This window comes from Bos indicus, chromosome 21 (assembly GCF_029378745.1).
Source record: "Bos indicus isolate NIAB-ARS_2022 breed Sahiwal x Tharparkar chromosome 21, NIAB-ARS_B.indTharparkar_mat_pri_1.0, whole genome shotgun sequence".
Lineage (NCBI taxonomy): Eukaryota > Metazoa > Chordata > Mammalia > Artiodactyla > Bovidae > Bos > Bos indicus.
In genome coordinates, this window is record NC_091780.1 from 7,995,422 (window position 1) to 8,015,041 (window position 19,620).

Sequence of the window (19,620 nt, forward strand, 5' to 3'; positions counted from 1 at the left end):
GGTAGAAGGAAGGAAGGCCTATTCCTTTTAAGGCAGCCTCTTGCTATGCCATACTTTCCTCATTGATCAAAATGTATCACACTGTTCCACATAGCTGCAAGGGAGGCTAGGGAATGAGGTCTTTAACCATATCTGGCAATATGTCCTGGTAAAGTCAGGGTTGTTAGTAAGGAAGAAAAGGAGCTATTGGGAAGAACCACCTGCTGTCTCTGCCAGAGCAGTAATTGTGGGTGGAGAGCAGGCTGTGTGAGCAAAAGAGGGAAGGGAATCTTATCTTGTTTCAAGGGAATTGATAAAGATATGTGGGTCACTTTGGTTTAGAATTTGGTTTGTCAAGAGATAAGGCTAGAGAAATAAACAGATGCGAGGCCGTGGGAGATCTTGTAAACTGTACGCTGCTAAGGAGCTGGAGTGCTATCCTGAGGGCCCTGGGCAGCCGATGAAAGAATGTCATCCTTGACCTAGAGGGAGAAACGCACTGGGAGGTGAGGGCAGGCTGGCATCAAGGGGCTGTGACAGCCTTTCAGGAGAAACCATGACAGGCTCAGCGAGGCAGTGGCATCAGGATGGGAAGACATGAACTGATTCAAAAGATATGAGAGCGGTAAAACTGGTCAGATGGAGGTGGTAAGAGAGAAGTGGCTAAAGATGGCAGACACCCAGGAACCTGGGTGGATACGACGCTGCTCCTTGAGAGGAGAGCAAGTGCTGGAGAAGCCAGGTGGAGAAGCTGAGCTTGGTTTGGACGCGTTGTCCCAAACATTGTATCTGCATACACAGTTTGGCTCGATCCATTTTCTTAGCAGTGCTGTTCCGGTGTAATTTATGTACCATAAAATTCATCCATTTTAAGTGTACAGTTGGGTGAGTTTTAGTAAATTTACATCGTTGTGCAACCATTATTCAGCTTTGGAAGGCTTCCACGGTACCAGAAAGTTCCCCCATGACCATTTATAGTCAGTTCCCTCCCACTCCTAGCTGCAGGGAATTGCTGATTTGCTTTCTGTCAGATCCCCTTTTAAAAATGTAAGTTCATGATGTTATTTCCTGGTGGGGAGTCAAGGGGCAGAGGCAGGCAAGGCCGTGAGCCCCCAGGAGAGGACACAAGAATTATGAGGCTTTTCAGTCTGCACCCCCTCAAGGGTTAGGCTGCCTTCTGCCTCTAACCCTGCCTCATAATGGGCCACTGTTAAGAGTCGGGGATAGGAGATAGTTTTCAAGTATTTTAGGGCAGAAAATGGTAGGAAACCTCTAAACTTGTTGGTTTTTAAATAATTAGCTTATTAGATACTGTATTTTGTTATTTTCAGCTGGCTGTTTTGGCAGTTATCTAGAGAGAAGTCATTTTGGTTATGTTCCAAACACCAGATGAGATGGTGCTTCTGAGGACACTTTATATAACATACAGTTTTCAGGATCACCCCCTGGTTTTCCCACAAACAGTGTCTCAACGGTACTGAGGCACGAAGCCCGGTCGCTGCTCCCTGGACAAAGCTTGCCGGGTACAGGCCCACAATTTACAAACCCAAGGGGTGCCCCAGCCTCCCTCGATACCAGAACCGTATTTTTTGGCTGTGGATAATCCCACACTTAAAAGCAGACAAGATGACTGTTATTTTTAGTGGCGATGCAATCCCTGTTGAGGTGGTTTGAGGGCGCATCCATCTGAATGTCCCTTGGTTTTCCTCAGGGAGACTGTTCCATCAGGAATACTTTTTCTTAGTCCTTGAATTCCAGCTTGTTATAGATATCTAAATTCTCTCAGACTCCATTTCAATTTTATCTATCTTGAATAATGTCAAGATTTCTTAATTGGCTGTTAACAACATCAACGCTATGAAGATGACTGATTTAGAAATGAGAATTAGGCAGGCACTTTTTGCTTCCTTGATTGTCTCAGTTCAAAGTGGCTTTTGGACAGGACCATGGCTCTAACACATTTCCATCCTTGAAAGAGCCTTCTCCACTGTTTTAACCTCCTCGATCTTTCTGTCACTTACAAAGATAGAAAAAGTGATACTAAGTGCTGCAGAAACCACAAGCTTTAAAAACCATCATATCAAATATTCTTCAAATTCAATGTTCCTTCTAGCCAGCAGCACTGGGATTGAAGCTCATTGAAATCAGTGCACAACCTCACAACCTCTCTGGAAATGTGGCCCAAACATGTTACCATAATTCCTTTATCCCACAAGTATTTTTGAGCACCTACTATGTGCCCTGTGCTGGGCAGAGGAGATTGAGCATGGAACAGGACAGGGAAGGTCTCTACTGTCTGGGGCCAACCTTCTGTTTGATTTCAAAGTCGTAGTTCAGCTCAGTTCAGTCACTCAGTCATGTCCAACTCTTTGTGACCCCACGTACTGCAGCACGCCAGGCCTCCCGGTCCATCACCAGCTCCGAGAGTTTATTCAAACTCATATCATTGTGTCAGTGATGCCATCCAAGCATCTCATCCTCTGTCATCCCCTTCTCCTCCTGCCTTCAGTCTTTCCCCACATCAGAATCTTTTCAAATGAGTCTGTTCTTTGCATCAGGTGTCCAAAGTATTGGAGTTTCAGCTTCAGCATCAGTCCTTCCAATGAATATTCAGGACTGATTTCCTTTAGGACAGTCTGGTTGGATCTTCTTGCAGTCCAAGGGACTCTCAAGAGTCTTCTCCAACACCACAGTTCAAAATTAAGTGAAGTAAATAAAACAGGGTGATATTCTGGTGAGTCACCTGGGGAGAGTCATCTTAAGAGGACAACAGGGAGGCCTTCCAGAGGAGGTGAATTTACACTGAGCCCCAGAAGAAGGGAAGGGGGCGCATGAGGTCAGGAGGAGGACAATTCCAGGGAGAAGGCGTAAGAGAGGACACAGCTTGGCATGCTGAAGGCTCTTCAAGGAGGCTGGGGGTCTGCAGAAGTGTGATCTGGGGGAAGAGTGCCATGTGCTGGGATGACTGCTGGGCAGGATATGGAACAGCTCCTGTTCCATGTAGCTCATTTCCTGCTACAGTGGGGGGTGGGTGGGAAACAGCTCACCTGTAGCCCCCAGAAAAACATTTGGATTCTATTGTAAAAGCCATGGAAAGTCACTGTGGTGGGGAGGGGTGTGGGGAGATGGGCATGAAGCAGACAAGTAGGAAGATGTCCTTTGCTTTGCAGGAAAGTCTTCTCTGGCAGTTGAGCGAAAGGGCCTGGGAACAGGGCAGAGAGGAGGCAGGGTCACAGGTTAGGGAGGTGTTGCATAGTGGAGGTAAGCGGAGAAGGCAATGCCACCCCACTCCAGTACTCTTGCCTGGAAAATCCTGTGGACAGAGGAGCCTGGTAGGCTGCACTCCATGGGGTTGCTAAGAGTTGGACACGACTGAGCGACTTCACTTTCACTTTTCACTTTCATGCATTGGAGAAGGAAATGGCAACCCACTCCAGTGTTCTTGCCTGGAAAATCCCAGGGATGGGGGAGCCTGGTGGGCTGCCGTCTCTGGGGTTGCACAGAGTCGGACACGACTGAAGCGACTTAGCAGCAGCAGCAGCGTAGTGGAGGTAAGAGGGTGCAGTGGCTCTCAACTGAATAGTGGTGAGGCAGGTGGCAGGGAGAAGTGGGACTGGGGGCATACTGTGGAGTGAGAGCCTCAGGATACAATGGTGGGTGGGATGTGGCGAGGTGATGACAGAGGAATCAAATCTGACCCAAAGTCCTTGATTAGGACAACTGGGTGGATAGGGGTGCTGCTTACCAGGGTGGGGAGGATGGAGAATGAGCAGGTGTGGGGAGAAAAAGAGTTCTATTTTGTACATATTAAACCTCAGACATCTATTTGGTCCATTATTCATTCACTCATTCATTCAACTCCCCTAGAATGACCCTCTGTTCTAGATAGCAGGCATTTACACTCAGGTCCTCAAGATAAATGAGCCAGAGACCCTGTTTTCTAGGCATTCATAGTCTAGTAGAGGAAGAAGACATATAGGAAAAGGGTCATGACAGGGGTGACCAGGGCTTCTCCAGTGGCTCAATGGTAAAGAGTCCACCAGCAATGCAGGAGATGTAGGAGACGTGGGTTCGATCCCTGGGTTGGGAAGATCCCCTGGAGAAGGGCATGGCAACCCACTCCAGTATTCTTGTCTGGAGAATCCCATGGACAGAGGAGCCTGACAGGCTATAGTCCATAGGGGTCACAAAAAGTCGGACATGATTGGGTGACTGAACACACACACACAGGTGATCAGTGACATAATGGAGGTGTGCTGATGGACCAGCCGAACCGAAGGGGAGACCACTTTTCCTGGGAGGGGAGGCATGGTGATGCTTAGGAGAGGGGAGCTCTTGAGCTGGATCTTGAGGGGTGGTGACAGCAACCAATGAGTTAACCAATAAGGGGACTTTCCCAGGGCACTGGAGACAGTTGCCGTCCAAGGGTGGAGTCAGTAGTCCAGCCCTGGAGGGAGGAGGGGGAAAGTGTGTGACCCTCGTGAAGAGCCATTGAACCCCAGCTCCTGGCGTCTCGTTTGAATCTGAACCAAGCTGAGATAGTGATGTGTACTGGGTATCACAGAGTCTTAAACATTATTACATGAACAAACATATTAACATATTATATTGGGTCTAAATAAGAGCTTTGTAAAGCAAAGTGTATTTTCAATAGAATTCCTGGAGTTGTCTCTCCGTTTGTGGGGGAGACACAGGGACGTTAAGGAACTCACCCCAAGTCACCCAAGGGATAAGTGCTCAGCCAGGATTTTATCCTAGGAGGTCTGTCTCCAGAACCAGGCTGGTCCCCACCACAAACCTTATGGAAAGATTAGCCAGTGAAGATGAATAAACTACAGAACAGCGGGTTCAGTGTGATCATGACTCCACTTATGTTCACAGGGAGAAAAGCACTTAACTACAAACTTATTCATACATACATTCTGTGCATTCAATTTTTCTAGAAGGATTTGAAAAGAAAAACTTCAAGATTACCTTTGGGGAATTGGAAAGAAGCTAGAGGAAAAGAAATTTTCATTTTAAATTTCATATCCTTCTGCTGCTTAGATTTTTAAAATGTAAGACAGTGTTGATTTACAATTAAAATATTCAAGCTAGGTAGTACAGGCAGGGGTGTGCCAGTATCCGTGGCCTACCTCACCACCTCTGTGGAATTTTTAGAATGCTGGGTCATTTTCCCTCTGGTTCCCCAGGGTCAGTAAGAGTAGCTGTGGGTAGCAGCCATGGGTACCTCAGTGGCTGGCAAGAATCTCAATTTTGGAAGCTCAGTTTTGAAAATTTAGCTCCTGAATCTTGTTGCTCATACCTCACACCAATCTCTGTTGCCCCCAGCTTGGGACATGAAGTCTAGAGAGAGGTCATCGAATTCTTTCATTATTGCCCCACTAGAGACATTACTGACTGTCTTGCTCTGATGGATTACAGTACCAGCCAGAAGCATTTTAGGGGTAGAAACCCCAGATACCAGACAATCTTGGATGAGTAGGGATGGCTAGAGACTACAGGTAACCCAGGTGGGACATTTCCATGCAGTAATAAAGAGGAGAAGAGTGAAGTTCAAACATTCCTTTTCTAGATTATTTGCCTGACACCATCTTCCACTTGCAATGCAGGAGATGTGGGTTCAATCCCCTAGTTGGGAAGATCCCCTGGAGGAGGAAACAACAACCCACTCCAGTATTCTTGCCTGAAAAATCCCATAAACAGAGGAGCTTGGCGGGCTACTGTCCATGGGGTTGCAAAGAGTCGAACAACATGATTGAGCATGCACGTTGGCTTGGCTATGTCGGTGCGATAAATACCTCAACCACAGATGTGGCAGATAGGTTTCACCACAAGTACCCAACCCATTCAACTGCTATTACAGTAAACTGAGAAAAAATCCAAGACAAAATCTGAGCTCTGCAGGAAAAAAAAAAGGAGTTAGTGATTGATTAGTGATGTCTGAATGGACAAGGTATGGTATGGATGCCAGGTAGTTCTCATCTGGGCTTGAGTTCAATCCTGCCTTCGGGTTTTTCTTCAATGAGACAAGTAATTCAGATTCTCTCTGCTGATATTTATCTGATTCTTCCCTCCATACTCATAGCACCTGGTTCATACTCCTGGAACTGCACTTGCCACAGCCTGCCCCAGGTCCGAACCAGTTCCACATGTGTCTATCTCTCTTCTCACGCAGCATCCTGAGCACAGGGACCACGTTAAATCCTGGTTCCCATCTGCAGTGCTCGCTCGTGGCATTCTGCGTGCGACTGGCACACAGACAATGTTTGTGGAGTTGAAATACTTGGAACTGGATTTCGGTGGAGCCCCTGCCAGAGAACTGAGCAACCTGGCAAGTCCAGAGGGATCATAGTGAGGGTGAGGAGAACCTGCAGGGAGGGGAACAAGTCAGAGCACCAGGGTGTAATAAATATCAGTTCCACTTATTGTCTTTTGTGTTAATTTTCTGTGGCTGCTGTAATAAGTCACTACAAACTTGGTGGCTTAGAAGAATAGTTCTTTGCTGTTGTTCAATCACTAAGTCATGCCCAACTCTTTGCAACCCCATGGATTGCAGCACACCAGGCTTCCCTGTCCTTCACTATTTACTGCAGTTGGCTCAAATTTCTGTCCATTGAGCCAGTGATGCTAACTATAGCTTTATTCTCTTACAACTCTCTAGGTTAGAAATCCAACATGCCTCTCACTGGGCAAAGATGGAGGGGTTGGCAGGGCCGTGTCCCTTCTGGAGATTCTGAGGGAGGATCCTGTCCCCTGCCTCCTTCAGCTCCTGGAGGCCACCTGCATTCCTTGGCTTGTGGTTCCTTCCCTTCCTGCTTCACAGGCAGCTATACAAAACAGCTTCAAATCATTTTAGGGTTCTGTTTTTCTGAAGGCGTCTTCTACTCTCTTAAGTGGAAGATTACATTAAGCCCGTTGAGATCCTCCAGGTCAGCTGATGAGCAATTTTAATTTCATCTGCAACCTTAATTTACTTTTGCCAAGTAAAACAGGATATTCATAGGGCCCAAGGATTAGGAAGAGGACATCTTTGAAGGAGGCGTAACTCTGCCCACACCTCTTAATAAACTTACAGACAGTTCTGAACTCCCAGCTGGTGGAGTTAAGGGGACATTTCAACCCACTCAGAACTGAAGCTCCCTCTTGTTGCCTTACAAAGGTGAGGGAGGCCCTCAGGGCTTCCAGGGGCCTGGCGGAAGGGCCATACTCTCCTGCCAGCTTAATGGTCACATCACTCAAGCTGTGAGGTCCCTGCAGAGGGACTTTTGGTTTCAGTGGCATTGTCCAGTCCGGAAACCTCAGTGAAGGCGGTCCAGCTTCCCTGAGACCCCCAGATCCTTCCATTTCCTCCTGCTCCTGTGTGAAGACCTTCAACAGAACCTGTCCTGGGAGCTGGGAGGGTTACGTGACCAGATCCCCCTCCCCCAGACACACACGCTTGGAGCTTTCAGTGGAGTGAAAATCCCTGAGGTGAAGGCTTACAAAAGGCCTGACTACTTGCTTGGAAATGAGGTGGAGGAGGGAAAAACACAGAGAAGGAAACATACATTAATACCTCAGAAATGTCTCAGGCCACACCTTTTGCCCGGTTTTGCCTGGGGCCAGCTCCACACCATAAATGCCTCATTACAACCCTGCCTGGGGCACTCTTCCCATTTGGACCGCGCCAGGCTCCTCTCCAAACCCTGGGCAGGAGGGCCCCCCCACCCCAGTCACTGGCTGCCATGATCTGATCGTAAATGCCCAGGCCAGGCTGGGCACGTCAGAGCCTCCCCTGGGAGCTGGGGAGTGTTTACATGGCTGGCAAGGAGGCTGGTCTCAGCGTGAGAAGAGGCCTGTTTAGAGTAGAAGGCCCGGAAGGATTTATGGAGGGCCGCCTGCTGAAATAGAGCGGTCATTAAGGAGAGGTGAGCAGCCGTTGGAAGCGGGAGTATTTGGTAATGACATGGCACAAATATTGGTCAGGGAGGCCTCCTAGAATGTACTGTTTTCTGTTTGCTTTGTAGGGGAGGAGAGTCTGCTGCCTTTTTTTGGAAAATGGGGATTAAAAGATGTGAATTTAGTGCCTGTGAGAAGCAGAGGAAAGGTCTGGAAGCAGAAGTCCTTAACTCGGCCCCAGAGGCGCAGGTGGGCTTGGCTGTGGCCCTGGAGGCTGCTGCTGGGGGCCAAGTGTTCGGGCAGAGGCCTGCAGAGGGGACTGGCCCTGGACACCCACCTGCCACCCCCAGAGCCTGGGAGAGACTTCTGATTTTTCCATCTAGCTTGCACTTCATTTCACCTGCAAAGATCAGCAAGACAAGCTTTTACTCCTTCCCTTTTAGGATTTATTTTAAAACCCCTAACACTCTCAAAACGGCTTTACCTTAGAGTCTAAGTCTTAGACAGATTTTCGTGGGTGCTCCTTGAGAGAATTTGCAAACTCTTCTTGAAGTTCTTGTTACTTTTCTGCATTGACCTTCCCCCAGACATGGGTAGCTGCTTCTGTAATAATTTCCTTAATAAATTCCTGCAGTTGGAAGCCTAAAGTGTCACAGTCATGTTGTCTGCCCAACTCCCCTTTCTTTAGGGAACATCCCTCCCTCCACTATATGATCCTGCTGTATGTCAGTCAAGGGACTCTCACCTCCCTCCAGAATGATGGGCATATGACCCAGGGCAGACATGGTGACTGGTCTCGGAAGAACACATGACCCAGACAAGCATAAAAGGAGTGCCCTTGGGAAATGGATGCAGGTTAATTTGAAAAGAGACGTGCTTTCTCCTGGAGCAGTTAAGCTGGGCCATCTCACCTGGCCACAGGAGGGTCCTGTCTAGAGTAGGAGAGAATGGTGCCCTGGCACGGGGAAGGAGAATGCGAATGGGGAGGCAGAGGGATCTGAAGTCATTATCTGCGCCCTGGGATGAAGCTGAGCTTAGAGTCAGTAACACTCTGGGGCATTTTAGTTGGGTGAAATCCCCTTTGGGTGTTTAACCTCTTCTGAGCTGTGTCTCTGTCACTTCCAACCCAAAGTTCCTAATACATTAAGAAAATAAACTTTGTAGAATGGAAAGACATTTCATATCTCCAAATAAGCATTTAAAATATTGCTTTTTGAGTTTTTTTATTTTCCTTTACTTCCAATGGCCCAGTCCTTCCTTTGCCACGTGTGCACCTAACTCAGGTGCTCCCAAGTGCTCCTCCTCTGTCCTGTTGCATGGTGCCCCAGCTTGCAAAGGCCGAGCAGCTGCAGCAGCTTGAGGCAACCACCTTGTTGGTGATGAAGTGCCCGTTGTGAGAAGGGACATCTGCACCATGACGCTGTGCCCTGGTGCTCCCAAAGCTGGCCCAGAGCAGTGCAACAGAAGGAAGTTACCTGGAGGCAGTGTGGTACAGTGGCTGGCAGCGTGCTTTGTGGAGCCAGGATAACCGTAGTCCAATCCCAGATTTAACACTTAACAACTGTGCAAGTTTGGCCCAGTTCCCTGTGCCTGAACGGCATTATCTGTTCAGTGGGGCTGATAAGGATATGGAATCCACAGGGCTGGCTGAGGATTCAGTGAGTTGTTATTATTACTAATTGAACCCCAGAGCCCAGAAGTGGGACTACTTAGGCCAGAGCCTCACAAAAATCTTTTCATGAAATCCCCTGTCTTATCTGTGCTACTTTGGCGAGTCCCTTAATGTCTTTCAGCCCACTTTTCCTACCTAACAACACATCCCTCATAGGAATGTGTGAAGTCTGGGGGAAACCGTGCTTGTAAAATGTACATAATTGTGAAGTGGACGCAGTAAGCACTCAGGACACATCAGCTATCAGGATGCAATATAGTTCTTGCCCAGCAAATTAAAATGGACCCACCTCAGTGGTCTCTGCAAAGCGCAAAGCTCTCCTAGGTGCTTGGAGTGGCAAGTGTAGCTGGGCCTGACGTGGGGGCCGGAAGTTCTGCTCTGGTCAAGGGCCTCAAGGCTTCGGCGCATGCCCCTGAGGATGGGGGGCTCCATCTTGGAGGAGATTGCTCTGGCAACTGGTTCCAAAAGTTTCTATTTGCTAACTACTTATTTTAATTCACATGGACTATCCCAAGGCCTTGCTCAAAGGATTTCTTCCTTGTGTTACACAACACTCTGCTTTTCCAGGTTAGGACATACTGACTTTTTACCGTCGTCAAAAAGTTATCTAGGGCTTCCCTGGTGGCTCAGTGGTAAAGAATCTACTTGCCAATGCGGGAGACTCAGGTTCGATCCCTAGTCCGGGAAGATCCCACGTGCTGCGGAGCAACTAAGCTTGTGGGCCACAGCTATCTAGCCTGTGCTCTAGAGCCGGGGAATTGCTCTATTGAGCCCAGGGGCCCAAACTACTGAAGGCCGTGCACCCTAAGCCCATGTTCCGCAACAAGAGGAAACCCCCCTAGTGAGAAGCCAGTACACTGCAAGGAAGTGTGACCTTGCCTCGCCGCAACTAGAGAAGAGCCCACGCGCCGCAACTAGAGAAGAGCCCACGCAGCAGTGAAGACCCAGCACAGCCAACAATATGTTAAAAAAAAAAAAGGGGGTTCAATTAACTTACGGTAGAGAAGTAAATTAATATAATTTATTCATGGAACTGCCTTAAAAGTCATCACGTTTTACCTTAAACCAACTGTGTTTTGATCTGATATTTATTTGACAATTTAGACACTGTATAATTTAAAATATACTATCATCAGTCTAAAATGACTTGGCGTATGCAACATATTTTATTCTGTCCCTCAGAGAAACAAATGATTGTTAACCTTGTGTTTTTAAAAGAGAATCGGTAGTTTTAGAAGCAATAAATATTGAGATATTTAAACTTGCTTGTTAACCTTTTTTTCCCCCTCCAAGGATGAAAAGTCCTTGAAGCAATGGTATCTCTAAATGATCTTCATTGAGGTGGCAGGAATGGCAGTCTACACAGCCCTGGAGAAGGAGGAGGAGAGGCATGGTGAAGGCTGGGGCTCCAGAGGCAGGGTGCTGGTCTGGCTGTGGCTCCCTGGGCACACAGGGACCCTTTGCAGCTCTGCCCTCAGACTTGATGGGCAGGCAAACCCAGGAGTGAATGAAAGTTCCCTTCATGGCTCTTTTCATCCTGGAATCAAAAAGGGCCGCTCAGAGCCCAGGTCAATGAGCCGTGGTGTGACCGCAGACAGGCAGCCACCTCAGAGATGAAACACAAACCCAGGTTCCTGCCAGAATATCCCGCCGAGGGGTGAGCGGCCACCGCACACCGAGGAGCACCGCCAAGTTGCCCAGGCCGTGTGCTAAGGCCCCTTCACTGGGCTGAGTGTTTTGGGCCCTTAGGGCTCTGTTTAGCACTTTGTCCTGATCTGCCTGTGTTTGTCTCTGTTTCCCTTTGCTCTTATTTTCTCCCCCAGCCTGGGTCTCCTCCTCCTCCTCCTCCCCTCCTGGGGGAGGCAGCATAGGCCAGTATAACCATTCTAGTCTTTAAAACCACAGGCAGGACGCTGAATCTCGGCTGGGTGCCTTAACCACTGAAAAGAATTCATCTTTACTATGTGTTTGAAAGCTTTACCTTTAATATCCTTTCCAGGCCTGTTTCCTCATCGGTGAAGTAACATTAGCACCTGCCTTACAAGTTTGTTATGAGGATTAAATGAGACAACCCAGAAAATGCCCAGCACAAAAGGTTGCCACTTAGTAAGTTCTTAATACATATTAGCTATCATTGTTCACATTTTTATTAATATCATCATCATTGGAATAGATGTGTAGTCATCCAAAGTTTTAAATGCCCTGCTTTGAAGAACAATAGTCACTCAATGACTAGTTTGCTGCATGATATTAGAAAAATAAGCCTCCTTAAAAAAAAAAATAACTCCCATATCATTACAATCCCATACCAAGTTAAGGAGATGACACTTCAGTTTGAACACAAGAAGGGTAAAGCAGTTAAAATTGTAGTAATAAAATAAACATCAGGGACTTCCCTGGTGGTCCAGTGGTTAAGAATTCACCTTGCAATGAAAGGGACGCAGGTTTGATCCCTGCTTGGGAAACAGATCCCATAAGCCACAGGCAGCTAAACCTGGGAGCCAAAACTGCTGAGCCGGTACGCCGCGACTAGGGAGTCTGCATACTGCAAAGAAAGGTCCCACGTGCTGCAACTTTGACCTGAGGCAGCCAAATAAATACATAACAAATAAACACCAGCCTAGTGCACCTACCCAGCAAAATGAAACGGTGAGGGGAGGGGGGCATACAGTGGAGGTTCTATTTAAAATAACTTATATTCATTCTGATCCCATGTCCTCTCCTGTGTCATGTGGGCAGTAGTCAGTTACAGAACTCCCATCTGAAGAAAGCTCGTTTTCATTCTTTGTTGCTCACTGGAATTGCATCACGGCTAGGTAGGTTTGTCCTGCTTGTTTTTCTCCCAGGAAGCCTTCTCATGCCCATACCTTTCTGCTCTCTTAAGCGGTAGATGGGGAAACAATGCAAACAGTGAGAGACTTTATTTTCTTGGGCTCCAAAATCACTGCAGGTAGTCACTGCAGCCATGAAATTAAAAGACGCTTGCTCCTTGGAAGAACAGATATGACCAACCTAGACAGCATATTAAAAAGCAGAGACATTACTTTGCCAACAAAGGTCCGTCTAGTCAAAGCTATGATTTTTTCTAGTAGTCATGTATGGATGTGAGAGTTGGACCATAAAAAAACCTGAGTGCCAAAGAATTGATGTTTTTGAACTGTGGTGTTAGAGAAGACTCTTGAGAGTCCCTTGGACTGCAAGGAGATCAAACCAGTCAATCCTGAAGGAAATCAGTCCCGAATATTCATTGGAAGGACTGATGCTGAAGCTGAAGCTGCAATCATTGGGCAACCTGGTGTGGAGAGTTGACTTATTAGAAAAGACCCTGATGCTGGGCAAGATGAAGGCAGGAGAAGTGACAACAGAGGATGAGATGGTTGGATGGCATCACCCACTCAATGGACATGAATTTGAGCAAGCTCTGAGAGATGGTGAAGGACAGGGAAGCCTGGAGTGCTGCAATCCATGGGGTCTCAAAGAGTGGACACAACTGATTGACTGAACAACAACAACAGGCAACAGAGACTTTAAATTACAGATCAAAAGCATCCAGGCCAAGACATAGTCAACTTTTGCATGGTCAGTCAAAGCTCAGTCTTCTCCTGTTCAAGCAGCTGAGGACAGAGTGATCATGCATCAGGAATTGCCTAGAACAGTCCCAGTTTATGCCTGTTGTCCTGGCATCTTGCCCTTGTTAGCATCTCTCTGAGATTTCCCATTTTTAATAAAGAATTATTATTAATAGTTTCATGGAAGTGAGTGACTTTGGAAGGTGTCTATTGGTCTTTCTTAGTTCTTTTAATATCTCTACTAGGAGCATGTAAGACTCATGCATAGTGAAAAGAGCTTTCACTTCAACATGAAGTGAAAACTTAAAGTTGAGTGCAACTCATTTTTCCCCAACCCTTCTAGCCTCAAGGTAACTAACACCTCCCTTCAGTGACTGCATGTAGGATGGCAGCTAATAGCACAGTATGCTCACACACAAGCATTTGGGGACGTGGCTCCTTCTGCTGTTTGCAGAAGGAAAATAATCAATGCTGCTGGGCCACTTGGTCTATCAGCCGGCTCTCCTATGGTCTGGGTTGAGTCACAAGCTGCCAGGCTTCCCTGCCAGAGTCAGCAAAATGTGGGAAATCATAGTTTAGGTGCAAGAGAAGAAATATGTGCAGAAAAGAGAAGCTGTGATCCTGTGAGAGAGCATTTAAGCATTTAATTTCTATTAGATTTCATGGGAAATTTTTTGCTGTGGTGGTATTGTTACTTATTATATGGTATAAACCGACAATTATAATTAGTTGGTAATGCTTTTTATTTGTAATAAACCTTTTTAGCAGCAATGAGCTAAAAAACAATGTAAGTATGTGTTTAATGATATGTATAGGTACTGAATTTTCATTCCTTAATGAATTAGTGCTAGTGCTCAGTTGCTCAGTTGCTCAATCATGTCTTACTCTTTGCAAGCTCATGAACTGTAGCCCACCAGGCTCCTCTGTCCACAGGATTTTCCAGGCAAGAATACCAGAGTGAATTGCCATTTCCTCCTCCAAGGGATCTTCCCAACTCAGGGATCGAACCCACGTCTCCTGTGACTCCAGCATTGGCAGATTCTTTACCAGTGAGCTACCTGGGAAGCCCTCCCTTAAGGAATTCAGTCAGTCACTTCAGTTGCTCAGTCCTGTCTGACTCTTTGCACCCCCATGGACTGCAGCACGCCAGGCTTCCAGAGCTTGATCAAACTCATGTCCATTGAGTTGGTGATGCCATCCAACCATCTCATCCTCTGTCATACCCTTCTCCTCCCACCTTCAATCTTTCGCAGCATCAGGGTATTTTCCAATGAGTCAGTTCTTTGCATCAGGTGGCCAAACTATTGGAGTTTCAGCTACAGCATCAGTCTTTCCAATAAATATTCAGGACTGATTTCTTTTGGGATTGACTGGTTTGATCTCCTTGCAGTTCAAGTGACTCTCAAAAATCTTCTTCAACACCACAGTTCAGAAGTATCAATTTTTCAGTGCTCAGCTTTCTTTATAGACCAATCTCACATGCATACATGACTACTGGAAAAAGTATAGCTTTGAGTATATGGACCTTTGTTGGCAAAGTAATGTCTCTGCTTTTTAATATGCTGTCTAGGTTGGTCATAGCTTTTCTTCCAAAGAGAAAGCGTTTCTTAATTTCATGGCTGCAGTGACCATCTGCAGTGATTTTGGAGCCCAAGAAAATAAAGTCTCTCACTTTATTTTTCTCCTTAAGGAATTAGATGAATATGTAATTTGCAAAAACATTTGTTGACATCTGCCAATCCACGGGGGAAGCTACAGCAGTATTACTGGCCATATGAAAATCAAGAGACACCAATCTTCCAGAGAAGCACTAACATCTATTGTGTTTAAAGCATGCAGCTGCAGAAAAGGTTTTACAGATCACTCTGTAAAGCATGATTTTTATTTAGATCAAACGTCTTTCTTATAAATTAATTTTGCTTATTTTAGATCCCATATCTTGTGCACATGTAAGAAATAAAACCACGGATTGGCTCCTCTGGCTGCAAAAGAATTTTTGCAAACAGTCAAGTGATGCCTGGTTTATATCAGTGACAAGAGATGCTTCAAACAGAAAACCAGTTAACTCTAATGGTAATTTAATATTTTATCCAGTGCATGGAATCAAATGGAGGTTCGCTTTGTCAACAGTGAAACACTTTTAAAGATCTTAATCAGAAATTCAACATTGAAGATAAAATTATTTCTTTTCACAGTGATAATAGGATTACAAATTTTGGTGGAGCATAGAACTGTGGTTAAAACATTGTTATCTCTAAATTGGGAGCTTTCTGAAGCAGAAATGTATTTGGAATTGATTGTAATACACAGGTAATTTGTCATCACATTTAAACAAGCTGGAACATTTTCAAAATATGAGTGTTACTTGTCTATTAGTCTGCCGATCTAGCTATCTATCAGAAGTTGAACTGCAAAATTTTTGTGACTGAGATGACATTGAGTACAAAAACATGCATCAGCATGGTGGCATGTATTTAGCCTTTTTTTTGGGGGGGGCAGTTAATCATGAATAAAATTTCAGAAATGTTAAAGCCTTTGAAAATATTTTATAAATCAACTGAAATATTCTGTAATGGAATTGAATTTTCCCAAAGATGAGTCATCTAACTGTTGGTTGCATTTTGGTTACACTTTGTTCCAAACAAATAATTCAAACAAATAAGTTGGAAATAGTCAACCAAGTATTCCAGGAATGAAGCAACAACAACAAAACAAATCCGTTTTTGAAGCTTTTTAGTGAATTGCAATGATTGAAAACAATGCTCTAAGCAGGAAGATATTACATTTTTTTCTCCACAAAAGCAAAGGACGCATAATGAGATACCACTTCACACCCACTAAGACGGCGATCGTAATAAATAAACAAATGGAAAATAATGAGTGTTGGTAAAGATGTGGAGAAATCAGAGCCTTTTGTGTACTGCTGATAGCGATGTAAAATGATGCAGCTGCAGTGGAAAACAGTCTGGGGTTTTCCTTAAAATATTAAATATAGAATTACCAAATGACCCAGAAATTCCACCCGTAGGTAAACCACAAAAAAACGGAAAACAGGTGTTCAAACAAACACTTGTACAGAAATGTCCATAGCAGCACTATTTACAATGGCGAAAAGGTATAAATAGCCCAAATGTCTGTCAACAGTTGAATGGATAAACAATGTACAGTATATCCATACCATAGAATATTATTCAGCCATGAGAAGGGAATGAAGTCTTGATACATGCTGGGAGGTGGATGAACCTTGGTGGCATTATGCTAAGAGAAGCTGGAAACAACGGTCAAACACTGTCTGAGTCCATTCATATGAAATACCCAGAACGGGTAAACCCATAGAGACAGGTTGTAGGTAAACGGCTGTCAGGGACGGAGGAGAAGGGGTGTGGGGAAGGACTGCTTAATGGCAAGGTCCCTTTCTGAGGTGATGGAAATGTTTTAGAGCTAGATAGAGGTGGTGGCTGTACAACACTGTGAAGGGAGTAAATGCCGCTGAATTGTACACTCTAAGATGATGAATTTTGCTTCAATTTTTTAAAAGTGAGGAGGAACTGAACACATTAAATTAAATGGTTTATATGATTTGGGGGAAGGGCTCCTATTTTTTACTTTTTTATATTATGTTTTTAACAAAATGGAATATAATTGAAAAGACCTGAAATTTTGCAGCGCTTAAACTTGGTGAAACAGTAAAAGAGAATCATAAATAGAGATAATTTATTTGATCATTTTTGTCTTGTACAAATGTCTGTCAAAGGAAGATTCTCTGAATGAACGCAAAATTATAATACCTGTGAAAATACTTTGACTAAACTATATGCGCATTTCAAATTAAAAAAATAGAATATTCCACCTAATACAATTTGCTCTGTTGTTATCTTGAGACCTGCAAAGAGTCTTTTATCAATAAAATTATTATAATCTATAGAAAAAGCCCAATTGAAGATGTCACCAATTTCAAATTTATTGTTATAATAAAGGCATAATAAAATGCATCTTTGAGAGTGGTTTCAGTAAGTTTTTTGAGGGAAAAAAGACCATATTGAATAAAATATGCTATTGGAACAAAGCTGAGAAACTGATGAAAGTATGCGAATATGCAACAAGAGCAGCTATTCTGCTTATTTCTTAAAATTTCAGATAATCAACATAAAGGAGTTTCCATATTTTTTTAATATACATATATAATTTTATTTTAGAGTAATAATTGTACTTCAAAAATAGTTTTTGAATAGAGCTGGTTTTATAATACCAATTTTATAACATGTCATAAAGGACATAGTCCAATTCTGCTCTGTCTCTGCTCTGTCTCTTCCCATCTTACTCCCACACTGGCTAAATAAGTTGGAGAGAGGACTTCTCTGGTGGTCCAGTGGATAAAATCCACCTGCCCATGTAGGAGACGCGGGTTTGATCCCTGATCTGGGAGCATGCCACATGTGGCACCAGAACTGAGCCTGTGCTCTAGAGCCTGGGAGCTGCAACCACCGAGCCCACGAGCTGCTGAAGCCCGCACGCCCGAGAGTCTGTGCTCTGCGACAGAGAGGCCCCCGCAGTGAGGAGCCCACGCACTGCAGTTAGAGTAGCCCCCGCTCCCCCCAACTAGAGAAAGCCAGGGCAGCAGCGAAGACCCAGCACGGCTGAAAAGAAATAAACAAATAATTTTTAAAACAAGGTAGAGAGAAGTAACGGGCCAAGGAAGTCTTTCTTGGTTGGATGTGTTGTGCTAACTTTTTCATGGGCACTTTCCAGGGCTCTTTGAAGATTCCCTGTTTTGGGAGCCTCCACTGAAGATCCCAGTAAGTAGGCAATGCGTATTCTCCGGCAACCTCTGCCCACCTGGCCCCTACCGCTGTCATTTTGTCCCTCTCTACCAGGTTTTACTGTTGGATTCAGAGCAGGACTTAAAATAGCTCCATAAGTATGGCACAGATGTCTATCGATGGGAAACAGCTGAACAAGTTACGGTGCATGATGGATTCCAGTTACTACGCAGTAGTAAAGAGGAATGAGGGAGACCACTATATGGACATATAGGGTAATCATTAAGATTTATTGTTAAGTGAAAAAAACAAAGTGGGTAACAGTGCTTAAAGAATGTTACATTTTGCATCATGAAGTTATCCCCCCCTAAACAGGGGATATATATATATGTCGCATTCAGTTTCAAGAAGAAACAATAGAAGGATCCAGTGAAAACAATTAGGAGGCTTTCCTGCGGAAGAAGGAAGTCAAGAGAGCTGAAGCATGGCAGTGAATGTACCTTGGCATACAGCTATGATTTTGGATCATGTGTTTATTTTACATAATTCAAAACAAAGTAATATCAAAATGGTGAAACTCAGCCACACAACATTGAAAGCAAGTGGAAATGACTTGTATAACTGTACGTTGTGTGGTGGCACAACCATCTGGAGACAAAAATTACCATAAAGAGACTTTAAAACACTTAATTTTGACTGTATGGGTGGTGGCAGCTGCACAAAAACATGAATGTACTTAACGCCCAAGAACTGCACACTTAGAACCGAGACGATAAAATGCAAGTTTCATGCTGTGTATGTCTTATCACTGTAAAAAAATATATTTCATTTAGAATTTTAGACAGCAGAGAAAACTGGAAAAGGAGAAAATAAAGTATCCTTAGTTCTATTAGTTAAAGAACAAAATGTGTTTCTAACTCTGTCCACTGAAAAGGCCTGGAAGCAATGACAAGCCGGTAGGGAGAGGACATTTAGCACCCAACCTGTGAACATTTCTCACCAAAAGGAACCTGGGTTCCTAAGAGAAATGGCTGATTCTAGGTCTGTTGCAATACTCAGAGACTAAAGCAGTAACGTCAAAAGGACACAGAAGAAGCTTGAGTTCTTGCTGACCAAATTCAAGACTACTTTGCTTCTAAATATTAATGTTTATTGTATAATAATCAAAATAATAATGATTGAAACATGTTGAGTGAACACACGGTAGTGAATAATAGATGTCAATGAATATGAAAAAAAGGAAGTTCTTCATTAAACAGAAATATCAGCTAATAAATATAGAGGTGTAAATTTTAAATCACCCTTGTGCACACCCTGGTGTATCCGTTGATTCAAGCAAGGTCTTCAATGGCGGGTAAAACCATTAGGAAAAATTTTAGGGAATTGAATATTTGTATGATGTCAAAGCATCACTCTGCAGGTTACCTCCTTATTTCAAAGGAGAAAAGATATTTTTGTAATGAGAGTTCTGGAGGTGGCCATCTTAAATGGACGCTCAAGGTTAACTTACTAAGAGTAAAACAACCTGAGAGTCTCCGCACTCAGTTTGAAAACAAGCAAATTGCTTAAGACATTTTTCCTAAAAAATAACAAAAACAAACAATAACAAAAAACTAAGCTGAATATGATCAAACATCTACCATCTGGAATAAAAAAAAAAAGAGAGAGCTTGAATGATTGGAAAAAAAAAATCAGTGTCACCCAGCACTCACGTATTTTGGTCTTTAAATACCATTGCCAACTAAAAGGAAACAGAAAT